Consider the following 15,118-nt stretch of genomic DNA (forward strand, 5'->3'; position numbering starts at 1 on the left):
TAAATCAGACAGCTAATCAGACGGTTGATTTTTGTTCAATCGTCTAACAAAAAATCTAACGGCTACGATTAGGATAGAAAGGCATTTGGGGGAGTTCACTTCAGAGGGAAACGCCTTACGGCGTAAATATGGATACAGGAAGTATACGAAGTTTTGCATACATACACAGAGCGCCCCTGTGACTCCGCAGCTTGATCGAATTCAACCACAACAGATAAAGCACGCAACTGATAACAAATTAAGAATACACTACACAGGAATCACAGAAGTAACACAGATTGCTCTGCAATATTTTCATTCATACACAAATTCCTCTCGCTCGACTGTCTTTTATTAAATCAAAACACAAATAAATACATTGTGGAGATCATTCCAGCTCCACGAGAGCAGGACCATAAGATCTAATTTAGCACAATCAAACTAACTCAGTATAAAATATGTTTTATATCCTGCTTTCTACAGTATAATGAAGACAGCGGTGACCTTCCTAAAGTAAAGCAAAAGAAAAATATTTACTGAAGCATCCTCTGAAAGTTAATGTTAATTACTTGAATCACCAAGTGAAAGACATCATGAGACCATTCCATAACGTAATGCCTTATCTCTATTAACATATGAGATACACACCTCGAACTAGATAATCCTTACTACAATGCCGCTCATAAGGCCAGTTCATGCACTCCTACAGAAGTGCTTTCTCCGATGAGAGGCCAGCACTCTCTCCAATACCAAAAAGAGAGTGCTAAAAGGATCAATTAAATGATGAAATGCACAGCCACATGAGACCTGCATACTCTACATACCCCACACCATAACAATATAAATGCAGCGATGGTAAATTCTGGAATAAAACAAGATATTTCCGCAAACTATTCCTGCTACTTTATCTGACCAGGCAAATAAGTGTAGAATCACGGATACATGGAAAGCACATTGCTTCTATGCAGATGTGATGTGTAAACAGTGATATACCATTTTCTGGATCTTATGCAAGAGATTTGCGATTCAAAAATGACTAGTTTTTTCTCACATATGAGATCCAAAATGCACACCTGATATCCCAATTGGCGTAGCAGAAACAGAACTGACTTAATGACAAGATGTTAAGAGGCCTGCACCTGATGTCCCAATTGACGTAGGAGAAACAGAACTGACTTAATGACAAGATGCTAAGAGGCCTGCACTTTGCAATCTACAATACCAAAAATATATTTGCAGTTGAATGATGGAATGCATCAACAAATGAGGCCTGCGTGCTGTAGATAGACCATGCCATAAAGATACATAAGCAGCAAGATTAAATTGTAGAAGGAACCACAAGATATTTCTAGATATTCTCTGTGACTTTATCTGACCAGGCCAACAAGTGCAGTTAAGTGACAACCACATTGCTTCTATGTGGATGTGATGTCAAAAAGTTGTACAAACATTGTAGTCTATGTCAACTATCATTGATGCTAAAGAAAAGCATTTTTGAAGCTTGCAAGAAGATACTTATGCCATCCAAAGAACCCATAACTGATATAAAATCAGAACCAGAAGAATACTTGGTAAAATATGTACATTGTGCTGAATAGCTTTCCTAGATTGGTCATAATCTTCTATTCATTGATGCTAAAAGAAAAGCCGTTCTGAAGTTTGCCGTAAAAGGCACTAATGATACAACTGTTTTGAAATCAGAACCACCAGAATACCAAGTAAAAGATGCACATTCTTCATTGAGAACCTTTCCTACTTTAGTCATCATCTTCTACAAAATCTGAATCACTGATCTCAACTTCATCTTCATCACTGCTCTCACTCAAGGCATACTGCACAGGAGCTCGAGTCGCTCTCTGTGGCCTGCTTCGCCCAACTGGCTTTGGAGCTTCGTTGACTTCTTCAGGACTATTGGACGAAGATCCAGCAGAGCCATTTGCACTAGGAGGACTTGTATCACTCTCCTGCATCAGCTTTGACATTACTGATCCACTTTTCTTGTTGAAAGGAGATGGTCTCATTTTTCTCACTTTTTTCTCAGGGGATTTCTTGTAAGGTGATGGTTGTACAGCATCAACAGCAGCATCAACAGAAGTAGGCTTTAGCATTTCATCAATCAGCTTTTGTCCCTGGGTTGGCCTTTTGGGTCCTCTCTTTCTAGGTACAGGGGCAGTAGTTGTAGAATTAGACTTGTTAGGGTTTGTTTTCGAGGGTTTGGAGGCCTTAGCAACAGCACGCTTCTTTGACCCCTTCCTAGGAATGGCTTCCTCATAATCAGTGTCGTCATCTTCATCAATTCCAAAATCAGAATCACCATCACTGGCAATAGTGGCCTTCTTTGTTCTCCCATTGGCAGCCTTCCCTTTTGCACCAGCCTTCCTTGGTTGTTTCTCTCCCTCTTCATTTTCTTCTTCTTCTGGAATGGTTTCCATTGTACCATCTTCATCTGACATCTCAACGTAGACAGGGGCAGCCTTTTTTGCCCGTCTAGTGGTCTCTTTCTGGTTTGGTTTAAAATCTTCAGTTGGTGAATTTTGTTTGCTTCCCTGATCCTCAACAACTGCAAATTGAAAAAAATACAAGTACTCAGATTACAGAATGCAAATTTATATTAGAAGAGACTGAAGTGCCCAAATAACAAAAGTTTTATATTCATGCATTGTATTTTTTATAGGAGACTGTTTGGTTCTCCCACAATTTATGGACATCATTGTACTCAATAGTCCCTTTGACCTACTTTGTGGTCATTAGTTGGACATAGATATAATTATCTCATCTTATCTCATCTCTTGAGTAAATATCAATTGCTGCAGAAAAAATATGATGAGGAACCTGATTGATCTGTTGATAAGCCATTGTTATAAGATGCCAACCGATCCTGCAGGCTGGTATCTAATTCATCGTCCTCATCGCTTTCCACTTCCTGAAAAGATCCAATTCACATCATCCATGTTAAACAACAACATAAATTGGATCCTACGGAAATAAATAGAAAGCAACTTAAACAAACCATTTGTTTTTTCGCAGCCCCTTTCTTGCCGCCTCCACGCTTGGGTTTCGCAATTTCTGCAGATAGATGCCAGGCATACGTCAAAGCTTTTACAACCACAGGGATGACATTTATAACAGTGAATTTCAATCGCAGTTGATTAAAAACAGCATTACCATTCTGTGCATTAGTTGTAGTAAGAGAGGCAGTCGATGCCTGATTGTTGGTGGTTGATTGAGAATCAGTTTTTTCAGCAGTTACAGTTTTTTTGGTATTTTTTTCTCTGGTTTTTGCCTACTTGTCTGAAGATTCTGGCAGAATCATTTCCCATGTTGCTCAATTCATATTCATCATCCTTGGGCTCCTGTAGTTCTTGAGCCTACAAAAATTACAGACAAGTGAGAAACCAAATATACCAAAAGCCATAAGAGTGGATGAAGCAACTCGTTTATCAGACAGGATGAATCACACAAATCTCGATCTACCAAAGGTGTCAAAAGATGAGGAACATACATCCAACTCCTTTGTAAAGGCATCCAAGTCTTTCCACCATAGAGATTTGGGTGTTGCCTTTTTAAGCTCCTCAACGTCATCCTCAAGCTTGTCTCGTTCAGCACATAATTGCTGCACCTTTTCTAAAGTCAATGTTCCTATTGCCAAGGATAGAAGATACTCATAATCTCCAGCACGAACACCCTTTACTGTCTCAATGTTGTCTTCAGGAGACTCTTCAGCATCTTCTATTGCCCCAGCAATAGCTGCCTCAACAGGTTTTCCCTTCTTGGGGAATGGGGTGAAGCCTTCGTTCTTCAATTCAAGCAGCAACTCTGCACGTTTCTTGTTGCTCACTATGATTTCTCCATTTACAACCCCCAGTATGAATCTAACTTTATTGTCCAATTTCAGCAAATCAAGCTGAAGGTTGTCCAATTGGACTTTCTGGATTCACAATTTCAATTCAATGTTAAAAGCGTTCATTCCAAAATTTTGTTGTTCATTATATGAAACAAAAACACAATTTGTTGGGCTTTCAAAATTTCAATCCATGGCATCTTTTGACGAGGCATTGCCAAAACAAGTTCTTGGAGACAAAGTAAGACAAAGAGGGCAGGCACAGAAATGGCAGAAAACAAATGTGTTGGTAATGCTAAGCCAGAAAGAAGGCTCTGGCTAAAGAGGATAGCACAGAAAAACCCTACCTTTCTCTTTTCATAGAATTCCAGTCGGATATGATAGAAGTCCTCCAGAACTGCAAGTTTATGAGGTAATCCCATTTAGAACCGTTCTTCAACTCATGCATTTAAATACAAGATTGAAGCCTACCAGACAACCAAATAATGATGAATTTAAGGAATGTACCTTGCTCAGGGGTCTCATATTTATGAATGATTCCCTTTGAGTCAAAAAGATGCATGTTACTTGTATTGACTGTAGTAGTCAGTGTGAATTTCTTTAAAAGACCCTCTTGAAGTGCAATCTTCATATTCTCTTCAGAAAGTGACACCTCAAAATGGACCCTGGTATCAGTATTGTATTCCTTGTAGTCCTGGAAGACAAATATTTTCATTAAAAATCATTTCACGATATTTAAAAATTCTTACGTGTAACCTATTTGTATGAATGACAGCAACCCACCCTTATGAATGGATCTTTAATCTTATCATTCCCAGTCATCAACGCTTCCAAAAATTCCTTGTAATCCTGAGTCCACTTGCGAACGGGCAACTCTGTAATTCTCAGTGTGGTCTCATTAATTTCTTCTATGATGCCACTAATCGTGTAACTCACACAATTATCCTTTACAGCTGTTTGTTCAATTGTACCCTGAACACACCCAAGATTAAGAGTGAAAACAACGGTTGAATCAAATTTGTAAAATATTCTGCAAATCTCTATATTGAATAATGGACAGAATATTACCTTAAAACCCTTGTACCAAGGTGTCATTGGCTGCAAGGGTTCATCATTAAGCATGCGCTTTATATTTGCGGCAATATCCCTTGGGTTGTAGTTAGGTACAAAGGAACTCCAACCAGTTCCAATTCCTTCACTTCCATTCACAAGGACCATCAGAATAATTGGCACATATCTAAGCCACATACAGAAAACCAATGAAAACCCATGCTTGCAATAAAACATATATATAACACAAATTCCTGGTGTACAAGACTCCCCAGGGTTATACGAAATTTCTGAATCCCACAATTCGCCATCCTTCTGTACCTGCCTATCAACTTATACACAATTCTGAATACAACAATTTATCACTCTTCTATACCGAACTACTTACCACGTTGGCTCAATTTTCTGGCCATCTTCATTCAAGTAATCCAAGAGTACATCATCGTCTTTTGGGAACAAGAAGCGTGTTATTGGTGACAGGCATGTGAAAACATATCGAGCGCTTGCATGGTCTTTTCCACCGTCATAAACGACCCACATAGGCAGGAGGTTTCATTTAGATGTAAGAATAAATAGCAGTGGTAAAGATCATTAAGATTCAAAAGCAACTACCTCCCTGAATTTCTCACCTGGGCTCTGGTACCAAATTGTCCAAGCGGGGCAAGAAGGTTAATGTTGTTACTTCCAACAAAATCTTGTGCCATTCCAATAATTGTGCTAGCAAGACTCTGCTCACCGTGATGGTAAGCAGAATGCTCTGAGACATAACCCGAGAATTGAGCCACCTGTTTAAGGAAACAACATTATTATTGTAAATTCCAAGAGTCCGATAAGCACTGCCGATAAGGGAGTAAATAATTTCATGGTAAGATGAGACAACCTTTGCTTGCGTAACAAAATTTCTCTTGAAAGAACAAAACAATATTTTTCTTTGCCCTGGTTTCAAACCATCAACCATGGATGGGATGGATCTTTGCAAATCAGCCATGGAAAATAGGATCAGTTCCTTGTTTACAAAGTCGTTGTACTTGATAAGCTTGTCAGTCTGGTCCAAATATGTCCCCGGCTGCCATTAGATTCATTAATGTTAGAATTGTGAGCAAATTAGCAGTCTTCCATTCAACAACATTTACTCATTATGGAAACTAATTTCATTACCTCAAAAATGTCTTAGCCAGTTCTTTCTGGCCTCTATTTTCTTCTTGCTGAAGGCTAATTCAATTGCATCTCCATCGTCATCGTTAATCCACATGAAGTCTTTTTTATGTTTTTGCAAATTTTTAAAATATTCTTTCCCCTCTTTAGAAGTACTTGTACCGAGACCCTGCATAATTTCAGGAATGAATGGCAAAACAAAAAATAGCTGACCCTAGTAAAAATAGAGCTCGGACTACAAAATATACAAAGAAAACAAATTCCAGGGCTTTCGGCCCATTTACAGATAAATCAAAATCCACACTACATTTTCGGAACTATTCAAAGAAAAAACATGAGACCTTGAAGCTTTACCTTTCTGTGCTTATCGTTGAGCTCCTTCGTGACGGAGGCCTTGTCGTTTGACACCATTTTCAGCGCAGAATGTGGAAGAATATATTATTTACACAATAAACCGGAGTAACAGAGGAAGAAATATCGGTATGTGGAATGGCGATTGGCACTCCGCGCTCTTCATTACCCGGACCGCATCGCCTCAGTGACATTTTTGATCGACGGTTCTGCTGTTTGTAATCGTCTAACATCTCATCGTACGGCGTCAGAGGAGGACAAATAGGCAAAATGGGGGATGGATCTCAGAGAGAAACGCCTTACGGCGTAATTATGAACAATATGAAAAGTCACGGGGGTCATGTTGAACCGGATTCGCACTCTAAATAAGTAAACCATATCATAACCAGAATCGCATGGGTCTAACCTCTTTTAGTTCTGTATTAAGTCACATTTGTTTGCATAGTAATAATTCGGTTATAATTACAGTTTTGGTAATAATGCTGGATTTATACATAGTCCTGTATTTAATTTAATTACATGTTTATTTTTTTTTTTATGGTTGTACCAGTTAATTAATTGGTGTGATAGTTACTTATTAGTTTGTGATTTCAATAAATTTTTAAGAAATTTTAAAAAAATTAAAAAAAAAAACCACCAAAAAACTTTCAAAAAATCTCATTAAAAACAACTGAATAAATAACCAACAATTTTTTTATCACCTAACCTGCAAAACAAATAATACTTTATAAACTGAATTTACTACCATTTTATAAACTGAATTTACTACCATTCTGAGTTCCCCTGGACTGCTTGTATGTCACATCTTTAATTGTTATTATGGAAATGAAAAAGTGTATCAAATATGAGTTACGATTATAAAACGTGCATAATCAGCGGCCAGAGCGTTACGTTAGAGCAACCCATGAGATTGTGAAGCAATGTCGACTATGCCCGTTAAACAGTTAACATAGACTACGGCATCATCTCTCTGTCTCCGACAAAAGATGGCGAGGCTGTAAGGTCATTGCAGTCCTTGTCATGCTGCAGCATTCGCTTCTTCGGTACGAATAATAATAGTAATAAGCACACAGAAAAACCGTAAAACAATTTCCTGCTCAACCATAAAAATGGCACGAGAAAGAATCTTGAGTCGACGTAACCCAAAATTGTTCCTTGAGAGTGAACATGTCAGTCAAAATCATTACCCTCAATTTAAAGCAGAGCAGAGCAGTACCAAAAGGAGCAGTACCAAAAGTTAGTCTGTTATAGGAATGGGTTTGCCTATGAGTCATGATTCATACGCATTTATGATATATAGGTGAGTAAAATAAAAAATGAACTGTCTGCCACGCTTTTTTTTAATGGATTTTTTGTTAGGTGAGGTTGTGATTTTTAATTATTTTATTCTGGTTTTTAATTATTTTATTTAATAGTTTACCTTCCCAACTGATCAATTCTTTTAAAATATCTTTGTGACTACCCAAAGAAACCTTGCACCAGAAAAACCCTTGAAACCTATATAGTTTACAAATTATATATTTTAAGACAAGATTGACCCAAAATAGTTACACTCCTGGTACCATTTGGACTGATCATATTCCAGCGTCATCATATCCAATACCCTGGCATGTAATTCGTTTCAGTGACCTTCAATTATCTTTTATCTTCGACCTTCTTTTCTTATCTGACAACTTTCATATTAATTGAATTTGGGTCAACATAAAGATTCGACCCTACAAATGATGCCTCCCTACCGCAAACAGATGAATGTGCATCTGTGGGGCCACTCGTAGTAAAGTGTATACCATATCTTATTTGTATTTTGTGGTTAGTGGTTCTCTTTAAATTACTATTTAGTAGAAGATTTATCGTTTCAATTACCCGATGACTCGTGGTAATTTGAAATCACTGTTTTAATAGTGTGATAGTTTGTGGTTATTTTTAAGCTATCATCAGAGAGCAATTTCATCTTGCAAAATACATTAGTTTTTAGTTAAATTTGAAAATTTTCCAAGAACTAGTCTAAGCCAAGTTTGATCGTTGTTGGTTATCCTTAACCAATCAACAGTGAAAGAATTAGATTTTTGCTACCCCATTTCATGTATATCTATACTTAAACCACCATATTCAAAGAGTACGTCTAGCTATTGGTTGCTATCCACCTTTATATTCCAACTCTTTTTTGGACTCACATACAATTCAATAATTGATCCCTGAGGCACTCTCTAGCCCAGTATGATAGAGATGTTGTAATGTCATGTCCTCTCTTGTCTTATTTAACATTTTGACTCGGTCAAATGATATAAACATAAAAATAAAACTAAAACTAGAATTAAAATGAAATAAAATAAACTAATAATTATTTTACTATAGATATTAAATATAATATTTTTTATCCTTTAAATAAAATTATTCATTTTTTATTGAGTTGAGAGGTACTCTCTAGTTCATTCGTAAGTCAAAATAAAATTAAAATTAAAATATGGTAAATATGTGTAAACTTAATGCAATGCAAACATTTTAACTTGGTGAAAATAAAATACAAATAACAAAGTAAAAAAATAAAAAGAACCCTAATAAATTAAATAAATATAAAAACTCATGGCATTGGCACATGGTATGAAGAACCCATGGGTATTGAACCATGGTATTCATGTGGAATATAACATATTTAAGGGGAAAATTAAACTAGCCTATATCCATGTTAGTTTTATGTTATATTTAGATACATAATTAGTTGTAGAAAATGATGGCATTGAATACATGTAGCATGTAAAGTTAAAACTCTTTTATGAATATATTTGAATTCTATATTTATATGGATCTATAAGGTGGTTCTATGTATTTTTGTATATTTTGTTGATGAATACATAATGTTTATATATGGGTAGAAGCTCCATAGCTTCTTGCTTCATTGTGATCCTTCCTACATTTCTTTTGTTGGTCAAACTCTTCCCTGAACTCGGGAACCTCACAATGCTATCCCTACCTTAATGCCATTAATTATGTTTTAGATCTTAGGGTTTATGGTTACAATCTCAAGGTTCTTCGTTGGGTTCATTATTTTTACTCATTAACAAGAGGTTGGAGACTAGAGAATACATCAAACATCCTCACAAGGGTTGTCCTTCCCTTGGTTGTCCAATTGTTGTATTGTTGGGGTTTGGTTCATGGTTAATTTAGATGTTTTTAATAAAATCTACCCTCCAATTTTACAGAGTTGATTCACTTGCAGCATACAAAACAATAACTACTTCTTCATTCTAATGGTTTTCTTGATAATCACTTTAATATAATATCTATAGTATATTCTCTTAATTTATGTGTAATAATGTACTATACAAATAGAGTTTTGATGGATCTGGGATGGTAAGGTTAGAAATGAATAAGCTTAACTATGAAAATGAGCTGGGGTGAGGAGAATAGAGCTTTGATGGATTTGAGATGGTAATTATTACATTTTATTTAAGATTGAGTAAAATATAATACTATAATATTACATTTTGCTCAATATTTTCTCTCAACTAGCCACTTTTTATTGTAATTTTTCTTTATATTTTAAGTTTAAAAGTAAACAAACTCAACTATAAAATTAATAGGGGTAATGGGAAACATGGATTAAAATGTAATATTTACTATGTGGCAGGAAATATGAGGTAAAATGTAATAATATTGCATTTTAATTAATATTTCCTCCACCCTTATCACTTTTTACTAGGTGGGGGTGGTAGTAAATATTGGGTAAAATATAATACTATTATATATTTTATCAAAGATTTCCCCTCACTTGATCAATAAACTTAACTCCTATATAAATATTTGATCTCATTAGGGTAGATATCTTATAATGTTTAACATTTTGATTATGTCAAAATGAAATAAAATTAAAATTAATAATTATAATTATAATTATAATTAATAATTAAATCAATCTAGATTTATTTTAACTTTGAATCTACCAAATGTTGAGAAGGATAAAATTCCTTGCAATACAAACTTCTTTTTAAAGTGAAAATATATTTTGCCCTTTTCACCTTTAGTACATCCAAAATTAACATAATTCTAGATTATAATATAAGTACAACATTTAAATTCTAAAAAAATAAACCACCACATTAAGGTGCATATAAACCAACATTTTATATATATTCCATCATTCAAAACTAAAGCATAAAAAAAACACCTCTGTTTTGTAACACTGTATAGTGTATATTGTGAAGAAAAATTGTAGTTTTATAATCTCATGAGGTGAAAAACAGATGGCTTCTTTCTATGAGAAACTAAACATCAACAATATAACCTAACATCCAAAACAAATTACCCGCGTTTTTTCTGAAATAAATTTGCTGCAATTCCGACTTCCCGTCGCCAGCTTGTATGTCGCATTTTTAATTGTTATTATGGAAATGAAGAGAGTGGACCAAACATGAGTTACGATTATAAAACGTGCATCATCAGCGGCCAGAGCGGAGAGAGAGTCGCGTTAGACCACCGCGTATCCGACACAACGCAGCGAGAGAATGTGAAGCAATATCGACTATGCCCGTCAAACAGTTGACATACACTACGGCATCATCACATAAGACGGCAAGTCTGTAAGGCCAACGCAGTCTTTGTCGTGCTGCAGCATTGACTTGTTCAATACGAATACTGATAATAATGCGGACACAGGAAAAACGTAAAACAATTGCCGGCAAGTCTGTAAGGCCAACGCAGTCTTTGTCGTGCTGCAGCATTGACTTGTTCAATAAGAATACTGATAATAATGCGGACACAGGAAAAACAATTCTCGTAGTCTAACGAGGTGGAGGAGAGGAAAAACAATTCTCGTAGTCTAACGAGGTGGAGGAGAGGTGGAGGAGTTGCTCGGAAAGTTATGGAAATTTTACTGCTAGTAAGGAAATTTGTAAATCTAAGTTATAATTGTTAAATTTTAAAATTTTAAGTGTCTTAAAAGTTTTTGATGGTGCTGAATCTATTTCTATCATCAAAAATATTAATAAACACAGCCTCTACAAATTTTTTTGAAATTTTATACCTCAATTCCAACTACTTTTAAGACAATTTCTCCACTCCTATAAACGACTCCAATACAATTTCCTGCAAAAACAATAACTAAAAATAATAATATGAAACCATGAGAAAGAATCTTGAGTCGATGTAATCGAAAATTGTTCCTTGAGAGTTAACATGTCGGTCAAAATTTAAAATCATTAGCCTCAATTTAAAGCATAGCATAGCAGCACCAAAAGTTCATCTGTTATACGAATGGTTTGACTGTCAGTCATGATTGATACACATTTATGATATATAGGTGAATGGATTAAAAAAATGAACGGTCTGCCATGCCTTCTGTTTAATTGTGTTTTTCTGCTGGGTGAGGTTGTCATTTTCAATTATATAAAATATGTTTTCACACAAATAAATTTAATATTAAATTTAACATTGGGAACATATGTATTGTATAATGTACTAAATTTAACATTTGGAAAATTTATATGGTATAATTTGCATTTTATTTAAATATTTTTTTTGCTGAATGAGGTTGTGATTTTCAATTATTTAAAATATGTTTTTGATTATACAAATAAATTTAACCCTATCTAACACATATATATTCTATAAAAAAAAATTCATATTTTTATACTTTGAGTGAAGTTGTGATTTTCAATTATTCGCACAAATAAATTTAACGCTGAATTAATTTGTACTATCTATATTGTATAATTTAATTTTATAATTTTAAAAGGACAATTAAATACCCTATTGTCTGGCTGTAACTCGTTTCAGTGACATCCAATTATCTTTTATGTTCGACCACCTTTTGTTCTCTGACAACTTTCATATTAATTGATTTTGGGTCAACATAAAGATTCAACACTACAGATGATGCCTCTCTACCGAAAACATGTGAATGTGCATTGGCGGGGGCCACTCGCAGTAATGTGTATACCATACGCTTATCTTCTTCACACTCGGAAGCGAGAGGACGACGCTGCTGTAAAGCCAAATCGGTGACACAAACCCATTAATTCATCATTAGTGAGTGCTGACTGCCATCCATTGACTTAACGAAAGAAATGGATGGTCCCTCAGTACGCAAGTTTCGGGGTGGCACCTTCAGCTTCATGGCAACTTCCACTCACAACACTCTAACAGCCCTGCCTTGATTTGCGTACAAAATAATCTACGAACATCAAATAATTTGATTGGTTCGTTATTTTAATAGCTCAGGGCGCCCCCACACGAAAATGCCTGCCACGCTTACGAATCGGACAAAATGCAATCTGATTTAATTTGATTTGAGACCAAGTAACCTTTTTTCTTATTTCATTTGATTCAAGGCAAAGACACTTCAATCTCATAGTTGCTTGAGTTAACATGTGTCATGTGGTCTAGAGTTATAGTTAGTTAATGCATACTGGTATGCATTTAGTTATGAATTAGTTGATAGGTAGAATTAACGTTTTGGTTAGTTGATTTCTATTTTTGGAATAGAGATGGTTTTAAGTTTACTTGAATAGTTGATTTTTTATTAATTTAATTTATTTTCAGTTAATTAATTTATTATCAGTTAACTAAACAATGTAAATTTTCAAACGGGAACTATAAACTTAAAACTGGAATTCTAGTCAAAAAAACATGAAAAACAGTGTTAAAAGCAAAAGGAACTCTAGTAAAAAAAACATGAAAAACAGTGCTAAAAATGAAAAATGTTGATGCTCGAATAATTATTATTATTTTTTAGTCAAGGTAAATTTTGAACATGTTTTAAAAAACACCCAAAATTTTTTGAACATGCTTTAAAAATGACAGTGAAAACCAATTGCAAAAAACACTCTCAAAACTAAAAATGTGGATGAAATGACAGTGAAAACCAATTGCACATGCTTTAAAAATGACAGTGAAAACCAATTGCAAAAAACACTCTCAAAACTAAAACCAATTGCAGAAAACACTCTCAATCGAAAAATGTGGATGCTGGAATAAGAATTTTTGTTCGAGGGTAATTTTTGAACATTTTGAAATAATGACACAAAAAAACATTAAAAACAAAAGAGTAATGAAAACATAAAAAATTAAAAACTTAAAAATTAAAATAATAGAAAAAAAAAAGAAGCAGCACAAAACGTGAATAAAAATATATTAAAAAAAAATTGAAATAAAAACAAAAAACAAAAAAAAATTAAATATAAAAATGACATATATATATATATATATATATATATATATATATATATATAATCAATCAGAAGAAAATAAACAAAATTTAAAAACTATATTTAAAAAAAACAACAACAACAACAAACCACTATAAATTTAAGTAAGTACAAAAAAAACCTAGATTAAAAAAAAATAGAAAAATAGCAAAAAAAAAAAAAAAAAACTACTAAAATTAACATTAAAAACACTTAAAAAAAACTTATATATATATATATATATATATATATATATATATATATATATATATTCTCAATTAAAAAAAATAAAAAAAATTAAAGTTTTTTTTTTTTTTTTTTTAAATAAATTAAACATATAAATTTTTTTAAAATATAAATTTTTATTTTAAAAAAAGTTATGAAAATTTTTAAATATATAGTTTTATTTAAAGAACCAATTTTTTTTTAAATATTATTATTATTTTTTTAAATAGGTTTTCTTAATTTAAAAAAAAAATATAATTTTGGCCCACCTTTTTTTTCCACCCGGGGCGCAACCCTAGGCGGCACGACTACAGCTCCACCACCTAGGGTTGCACTCCCACGGGGCGCAAAAATAAATATATTTTTTTGTAAATTAAAAAAAATGTATTTAAAAAAATAATGTGAATGTTTTTTTAAAAATAAAATGTCCCATAATTATTTATATATATATATATATATATATATATATATATATATATATATAAATATAATTCGCATATATTTTCTATTTTTAAAATAAAAAAATATATATTTAAAAAAAATGAGAGGAATGGATTTAAAAAAATAAAAAATTCACAAGTTATATATATATATATATATATATATAATATGTTCATTTAAAAAATAAATAAAAAAAAGCAAATGTTTTTTTAATATATATATATATATATATATATATATATATATATATATTTTAAATTTTAAATGTTTTTCGATTTTTTTTTAATTTGAATATATATATATATATATATATATATATATATATATATAATTTTTGGATTTTTTTTATTTTATTTTATTATTATTATTTTAAGTATATTTTTGTTTTGTTCTCTTTTTTTAATTTTTTAAATTTTTTTATTTATTTTTTTGGTTAATTTTCTATTTTTTTAATCTAGTTTGTTTTTAATTTTAACTTCTTCTTCTTATTTTAATTCTTTTTTAAAATTTTCTATTTTTACTTAATTTTATAGTTTTTTAAGTTTTGTTGTTTTTTTTTTCCAAATTCTTTTATGGTTTACATTTTCTATGTTTTTTTTGTCTTCTTTATATATATATTTTTATATTTGCTTTTTTCAGTAATCAACATTTAAAACAGAAAATAAAACAACTATAAAATTTCTTAAGTAATCATGATTTCAAAAAAAATGGACATAAAAAATTTTAAAGTGTAAAAAATAAAACCTCTATAAAAGTATCCACACTTAATACATTAAAAAATTTAAAGTGTAAAAAATAAGCCCTCTAAAAAAAAGGTTGATGCTGTATCAACAAGTTTCAAAATCGGCATGAAAATCACTAACATTTAAAAACAAATATTTATATTTCATACATA

At 32.6% G+C, this 15,118-nt stretch overlaps 1 pseudogene; it reads right to left on the minus strand.

Annotated features, from left to right (window-relative positions):
* Window positions 1-607: 607 nt before the first annotated feature.
* Window positions 608-6,579, minus strand: LOC149227490 (DNA topoisomerase 2-like; annotated as a pseudogene).
* Window positions 6,580-15,118: the final 8,539 nt, after the last annotated feature.

This window comes from Pinus tabuliformis, chromosome J, assembly GCF_031772625.1.
Source record: "Pinus tabuliformis cultivar Carrire ecotype Pingquan chromosome J, CPIR1, whole genome shotgun sequence".
Lineage (NCBI taxonomy): Eukaryota > Viridiplantae > Streptophyta > Pinopsida > Pinales > Pinaceae > Pinus > Pinus tabuliformis.